Genomic DNA, 8,283 nt, shown 5'->3' with positions numbered 1-8,283 from the left:
GGCCCACACCTGTATTTACAGCAAGCCTATAGCCAATATCAAATTAAACTGAGAGAAACCCAAACTAATTCCACTGAATTCAGGAACAAGACAAGGCTGTCCACTTTCCACATATCTATTCAATATTATACTTGAAGTTCTGGCTAGAACAATAAGACAACTGAAGGAGGTCAAGGTGATACAAATTGGAAAGGAAAAAGTCAGAGTATCTCAGTTTGCAAACCATATGATCATATACATGCCTGACACCAAAATCCTACCAGGGAACTCCAACAGCTGATAAACACACCCATCAAAATGGCTGGATACAAGACTAACTAAAAAAAAAAAAAAATAATAATAATGGATTTCCTATATACAAATGGCAAATGGACCGAGAATGAAATCAATGAAACAGTACTTTTCATCATACCCTCATATAATATGAAATATCGTGATTTAACTCTAACCAAGCAAGTGAGAGACCTGTATGACAAGAACTTCAGGTTTTTGAAGAAAGAACTTGAAAAAGATTTCAGAAGATGGGAAGATCTCTCATGCTTAGGGGTTGGTTGGACCCAAATAGTAAAAATGGCCATCTTACTTAAAGGAATGTAGATTCAGTGCAATTCCCATGAAATTTCCAACACAAGCTTTTACAGATCTTGAAAGGACAACACTCAACTTCATATGGAAAAACTTCAAACTCAGGAGGGAGAGAGGGATCAGGAGGGGTGGAGGAGGAGGACTAAGATTAGGATATCAAGTGAACAACTAAATAAAGTTAAAAGTTTAAAATAGGTTATCCCGAGTGAGGTACCCCAGGCCCAGGAATGTGCTCACTTTTAGCTGAGCTTAGCTGTTAAGTGAATAATAATCATAATATAATAAATATAATTAATATAATATAATATATAATGTAATGTAATATAATAATAAAATAAAACATAACATAACATAACATAACATAACATAACATAACATAACATAACATAACATAACATAACATAATCATGCTATAGGTCCAGAAAGGCTAAGTGACGGGAGGACTCTAAGTGGGATCCATGCATATCCCTTGCGAAGGGGAAATATAACAGATTGTGTGGGTGGATTGGGGGTGGGTAGCGACGGGATCAGGGGATCAGGTAGGAGGAGAGTGGAGGGAGAGAGTATAGGGATAAGTGATTGGACTTGGAGGACATTTAGAGAAGATGTGGAAACCTAGAGCAGTAAAATCTGCCAGGATTCTATGAGGGAGAACCTAACAAGGACTCCTAGTAAGTGGAGACACAGAGCCTGAACCTTCCATCCTGTTCACCAGGCAATTTCCAGTGCTGGAAGTGGGACACAAACCCAGCCACAAAACCAACTGACCAACAATTCATCTCGTGTGGGGGCAATGGAAGTGCAGAACTCGTGGTCCGTGCCTGACACTGCCTGGATAACCAGGAACCAAAGGCTGGACAGCCCAGACAAGCAGGGCAGAAAAAAGTAAAATGATTCCTGATGATATTCTTCTATCCTCATTGTTGCCTAGCCCCGGTCATCAGCGCAGAGGCTTCTGCAGCAGCTGATCAGAGCAGATGAAGACACCCGCTGCCAAACATTAGGTGGGGAGAGAATCCACGTTAGGTCCCTCCGCTTGGAGAAAAGGATTGTAGGAGTCAGAGAGGTTGCTGACTCCAGGAGAACCAGGCTCACGGCCAAGCAGAGCTGATGGGCACTCACAGACTGAAGCGGCAATCCCCGGGGCTTCGTGGGTCTGCACTACGCCCTCGTTTCAGATTAAGTTCTAGCCATGCAACTACAGAGAACACCAGACACTTTCAATAAAATTCAGGCTTCATGCTTGTCAGAAGTTAAAGTGGCTTGCTACGGTGTGGACCTTTTTTCAAGATTTACAGTTTCATAGCGAGCACCAGGGCCCTATCCCCAGGCTTAGGGATTTCTAGCATTTGAGGTAAACTCTAGTTTCCTGAGTTACATGAGTTAAGGAAGACAATGCTACACTTGCTCTTAAATTAAGATATTTGTCATTTGGATCCTTTCAGAGAATTGTTCTCTCTATGTCTAAATAATGTCTTGATTTTACAGACTATATTTGTAGGCAAGAAATTTTAACATGTTTTCCATCCAAATTCCTGTATCCGTTTACCAGACTTGTTAAATTTCTGCTCTTGCAGGTATATTGAATGCTAAACCAAGTGCTGTTAACTAGTGTTCAATTTTCCTTGAACTTGGTATTAAAGAAAACCACTCCCTGGCATTTCAAAGAGAGGCCGTTCAGGGAGAGACACGTAAATCCGGGTATTATTTTACCCGGCAATCCAAGATGGGTTTCAATAAAAGAAAACAAGTTTTTCTCTAGAAAGAAAGGCTAAAGCTAAGGCTTTCTTCATGAACCATTACTTGGAATTAATTCAGTTGTTTTCTTTCTTTTGTTATTTTAGAAGACTACATTTTATTTTGAGATGATATTCTACTCAACTTTACACATCTAACATGGTTATAACCATTTTAGCTGTTGTTTGTGTGTTTGTTTGTAACCCATTCAGAAAATAAAATGCAAGTGACATTAGATATTTTCTTAAATTATGAAATATACTAGACTTATTTTAGAATAATTGGGGGTACCGATGTGGTTTAAATTCTCCACCTTTGTGGAGAAATACAGGTTGTGAGCTTTGCTGCTGCATTCTGTAGAGTTTAGAGTCTCCCTGGCTGAATGTAAGTCCAGGATTATCCTATATCAGATTTCAAGCTATTGATACGCATTTAAGCTACCAGAGTCAATGATGCAGAGCCCCACGGATGCTGAAACCGAAGTTTATTGATATCCACATCTCACACTAGCATTCAGCCCTTTTAAAGAACTCATTGGTGATAATAAATGTTAGGAGCCTGACACATTAATTTCTGTATGAAATTTGCTAAACTTCCTCTTGTCCTTTTATTTGGCTAGCTTCTCCATACCTCATCTTCAACCTGTCTCAAAAGGACTGGAGAAAACTGTCAGAAATGAATTAGAGTTTAATAATCATCAGATATCACTAGGCATTTAAATGTGAATGATTTCAAAATTTTTATATTCAATGATAATTTAAATTACTTTAAAATTATTCTTCTAAATATACATCTCAGTGCAGATATGAGGGTATATACCAGCTACCTCTTCACATGAAATTCACTCCAGCCAGGGTTAGCAGACATTAGTACCATTGCTATGATCTATAAATAAACGTAAGAGTGTATCCAGTTAGCTTAAAATTCATGGTATCTTTGGCTGTATGGTCCAATTTCACCATGCTTCTGATGCAAAGTATTTGTGTGTACCTATCCATATTTGTAGCTATTAATTTTTCAACAAATATCTCTATCAAATAAATAAATATTAGTCCCTGTAGTCAGGTTCAAATGATGTATGGATGAAGTAAAGATCTCACCAGAGAGAAGGAATAAATGTAGAAACATAGAGTGTAGGGATATAGAATGAAAGGAATATTCAGAATAATGCATCCACTTTTGTCTTCCCACTTTCATGAGTAAGGTGGAAGAACAGAGTCTCTTTCAAAGCAACTCAGAATTCGGATGCACACATTCACTTCTGCAGCTAACTGAACCCTTTAAATATAACACTATTTTATGCAGAAAAACACGCAACTTTGGCCGTCTGAAACATGCACACATTATGCCCCCTTAATAACTATTTTATCATTACCATGAACAGAATATCTGAGACAGAGCTTTGGGGTCCACCCAAAAGAATGTAGAATGCCCTAACTTCTTATCTGAGATAATGTACCTCAGGGAGCTGCCACCAACTCAAGTAGGAAGCCACAACTGTGCAGCCTCCAGAGATGGGGGCTGGAAGGATCCAGGCAGGAAGGTGAACCAACTGCTCACCTAGCTAGCAGAGTGATGCGTGTGTGTGTGTGTGTGTGTGTGTGTGTGTGTGTGTGTTTGGGGGAGGAGGGCTGTAGGATTGTGCAGTGGGAGACAAAGCTGGACTACAGACTGAGACAGTGTTTCAAGTGCTGAGTATAGTGCCTTAAAGGCGTAACCCCAGCACTTGGGAGGTAGAGTTGGGAAGATCAGGAATTCAAAGTATTTCTTAGCTATACAAGCAAGTGGAGGCCAGCCAGGGCACAGTGAGACCCTGTCCCAACAATAACAACAAAACAAAAACAGAAACAGAAAAGACGTTTTGAAGATTTGCCACAGAGCAAGGACAGTCACTACCAGCACTCCTGGTTCCGCTCCCTCCCTGCAGTGAGTGGGGTCCACAATGTTGTCCTTCACAGGAGTGCCTCACTTCTCACTGCGTCCTCATGAGCCTGCACACGCACAGTTGTGGATCCCATTCTGAACGCATGCCCGTTTCTGAAAGCACAGAAGTATGAAGAAAATGTTTGTCCTATCAACTGAAAAGCAAGTGGTGAAATTTTACTTTTACATTAATCACGCTCTAAAATCTTCACATTCACTGAATATTAATTACTTTCTCTTAATAAATGTAACCTTCCAGTAGAACATCTTATAAATGCAAGTATGCAGCTACAACGAAAGTCAGACAGGATGAAAGACCCTCTAAGGTTCAGTGTAAAGGCTAGAAGAGTTCTTACTCCATACTGAACTGTGCTAGTGAATGGTGAGTCCTGCACAGAGCATGCAACAAATGGACACTGTGTTTTACAGCCAAATAGAAGCCCAAGCTGCCACTTACTCACAGAAGTGTGGCAGTTAGCGGCCCGCCGAGTTCAACTGTGGCTTGTCATCTCTCCTTGGATGACTTGAGCCTCGGATGCGCAACTCCTTGGATGACTTGAGCCTCGGATGCGCAACTCTGGCGGAGCCCTTCCCATTGCACTTAGAAAGTCAAAGCATTGTTAGTAACACTTTAGTCGCTAACATTTTTCATTGGAGTTTCTTTTTCTGTTTTACATGATGTCTCAACTATGTAACATGAACAAACAAACAATGAAGTGTTTCTTAAATTTTCTTACAAATTGTAACTAAGTATCATGGTTTTAAAGTGCCTACCTCAATTTATTATCGCCCTTAAGAAACATTCTCCGTTTCTGCCTACTGTGCTATAAGAAGAAGCTTTTGCATCTATGAAAATAGAAATGGAAAGAAAAGGAAAGTCATGGGGAGTCTATGTCAGGTCCACCATTGCCTTTTCTCCCCAAAGCCAACGCTGGCTGTGTCTTCATCTAGCTTCTCCCTACATGCTGCCTGTGTGATATCCACTCTCCGTCTGTCCTCAGTACCTCTGCTGCCATCGTCATCACATGCCAAGCTGTGGAAAAGTAGATAAGGCCTCAAAGTGGGTCTCCAGAGCTCACTCAAGTGTGCTTGAGCAATCCCGGGAAAAACTCAGATACTCCAGTATGACAGTGCGCTTTCTTTCCTCAGCAGATTCCTAGTTTCTCAAACTACCTGTTTCAGTGCGTGTGCAAGTGTGTGTGTGTGTAAGACTGTGCGCATACGCCACCACAGCGCATGTGTGGAGGTCAGGGAACAACTCCTGGAAACCAGTTGCAGGCGCTGGGGATTGACCTCAGGTTTTCAGGCTTGCTGGCACAGGCTTTCACCCACTGAGGCATCTCCTCAGCTCACCAAATGGAGTTTTAAAAATATTTTTAAAAGGAAAGTGGTTTTCAAGCATTAAGAACTAAGTTAAAACATTAACTTAGTTCATTTTAAGTTAAAAATTTGAATTTCTATTTGCTTGTAATTCTTCATTTAGAGCTCAGTACAAACATTGTCATATTTGAGGAAAGGAGAGAGGGATGGAAGGAGAGAGGACAAAAGAAAAATAGGGGAGAAGAAACAGGAGAAGGTGGAGGAGAGAACAAAGGAAGGAAGGAGGAAAATGATGAAAGAAAGGTGGGAAAAAGAAAGGGAAGAAAACAAAGGATGAAAGGCAAGCAAGAAAGGAAAAAAGAAGGATAAAAAAGGGGAATGAGGAAGAATGTGAGAGGGAAAGAGAAAAAAGTAAAAATATAAAAGGGGATAATAAAGTCTCTTTTTTTGCAAAGATTAAATATAATTAAAGAACAAATGAAGATCAAGCAGTTACAGACATGTGTTAAGCAACTTTGGGTGGCAACTCTGGTTTTGCATGGCAGACAGAGAGCCAGGACCAGGACTTGTTGTCTGTTTAGCTGGGGCACCTCACGCCCAAGGAGTAGGCAGACCGCTCTCTCGCTGTAATTCTGCAGCTGGCCCTACCTTCCCTTAACTCCTGTTTTCAGTGCTTACTTCCCAAAGCCACTTGCTGTGAGGTCCAAGGCTGAGCCTGCAGTGGCTCTGTTCTCTTTCATTCCACATGGTGTCACTCTATCTCTGCCAAGGACACTTGCTTCATCAGTTTCTCTAATTGCATTCTGACATTTATTTTGAATCACCGAGAGGGAGCCCTCGCTGCCTTCAGTTACGTACCCACTGGTGACCCTACCAGGCTACGTGGGGGATCCCAAAGCAAAGTCCTTTGTTAAGCTGAATAGGCCACGAAGCAGAACCAAATGTAAGGAATCTGGGGCAGGGACGGAGGAGGAGGAGGGGTTGAAGAGGGCAAGCTGGGGGGAGGGGAGAGGATGGGAAAGAGGGTAAACAGGAGGGTCAAAGAGTGTAAAAGAAATAACTTGATTAAACAAAACTTGCTTCACTGTCAGACAGCATCAGGCTTCTCGTTTCTTTTCAGGCTTAGAACAAACAATAAAACAAAACAATAAACAGTAGCACAATAACGTAAGTGGCAGTCCTTATCTTGTCACCAAACTGACAGAGAAAGATAATAATACTTGTGCAATCGGTCTGCAATTTTTCATTATAAATCGTCATATCTATTATTATTGAATCATATAAGAGCTCAGTAAACTGCTTTTGATTAGTGAAAACAGGTAAAATTTATTAAGAAAAATTGTATTGTGAAAACAAATACATTTGTGTATGATCCTCAAAATACCCCCCCTTTGTCCAATTTTATTTAGATTAAGGATTTTTAAATAGTCTCAACGAGAGAAGATTTTGAGGTAACAAAAATACTGATTTTTAGATACTGATTAACCCTCAGAGAGACCTGGGCTTCCTGTCAATGCTGTGATCAGAACTACAAGAGGGAATCTTAAGATATTCTGAGGTCTGGGGACTGAAAGTGTCACGTCTGGAAAATAAGGTCATTTTGTGCTGAAGTCAAAGATGTCCACACAAATCATCCAAGTAACCTGGACATTCTTTCAGCCTTCAAATGTAGAATCCTGTGCTTTAAAATAAATATATAAACCCCATACTGACAGTACAGTGGTGAGAGGATTGCAAGCTCAAAAGCAGCATAGTAAGACCTTGTTCCCAAACCAAAGGCAAATAGATAAGCAGACAGACAGAAAAATAGACAAATAGGGAGAAGGACGATAGATAGGTAGATAGATAGATAATAGATAGATGATAGATAAATACATGATAGATAGATAGATGATAGATAGATTGATGAGAAACAAGGAAGTAGAATTAAAATATATGTCGAACTTCTGAATACTTCACGTAGTTCTTAATTATCCGGTGAGAAGCTACCTGTTACCATTTATATCTATGGAAGTCTGCAGTTAATTCGGACCTAGCTGTAGAGCTCTGCCTCCCCCCGTGCGCAGAGCAGGGTGAGTAAAACGCCACTTTCGAAATCCCGCAGGCTCACGCCTCGGCACACGCTGTGGGCAGGAAGTGATTGGCAGGAGCATCTGACTCCAGGTGCTCTGCAGTTCTGTGCAGCTGCGACGAAGAGGAGCCGGGTTTTAATCCAGCCTGTAAGCTCCTTTGATGGAATGGTCCACCACACGCCTTGACTGTAAATGTGGCAGAGAATGTGCTATGTCATCTTCCTATGACCTTCGTGTGTGGGGTTCGGCTCGACTTTCTTGAATGTGAATTAGGTTGCACTAAAAGTATCTTCATAGTCATCCTGCTGCAGCTCGCGTCCTACTGTAGGCATTTGTGACGTCCACCCTTCATGAGGTTTCTTTCAGGACTGTGAGACACGGTGATGAGTGACGAGGGCAGCGGAGGGGGCGGGGAGGGCAGGAGAGCCTGCTCTGAGCTGAGGACAAGCAGGCAGCACGCGAAGGTCAAGAAATCCTGCCTTTTTCTTCAGCGAAGAGGATGTCGTGAAGTTGGGACGTAGAGTAGACTCACCCAAGGCAAACAAGGAATAGACGCAGACATGCCAGGTCTTAAGAGGGGACACACACGTGAAATTAACAAAAACATTGGAAGGAAGGCACGTGTACTAATAGGTGGTGGAGACAG

This window comes from Meriones unguiculatus, chromosome 19, assembly GCF_030254825.1.
Source record: "Meriones unguiculatus strain TT.TT164.6M chromosome 19, Bangor_MerUng_6.1, whole genome shotgun sequence".
Taxonomy (NCBI): domain Eukaryota; kingdom Metazoa; phylum Chordata; class Mammalia; order Rodentia; family Muridae; genus Meriones; species Meriones unguiculatus.
Note: the sequence above shows the minus strand (reverse complement) of the source record.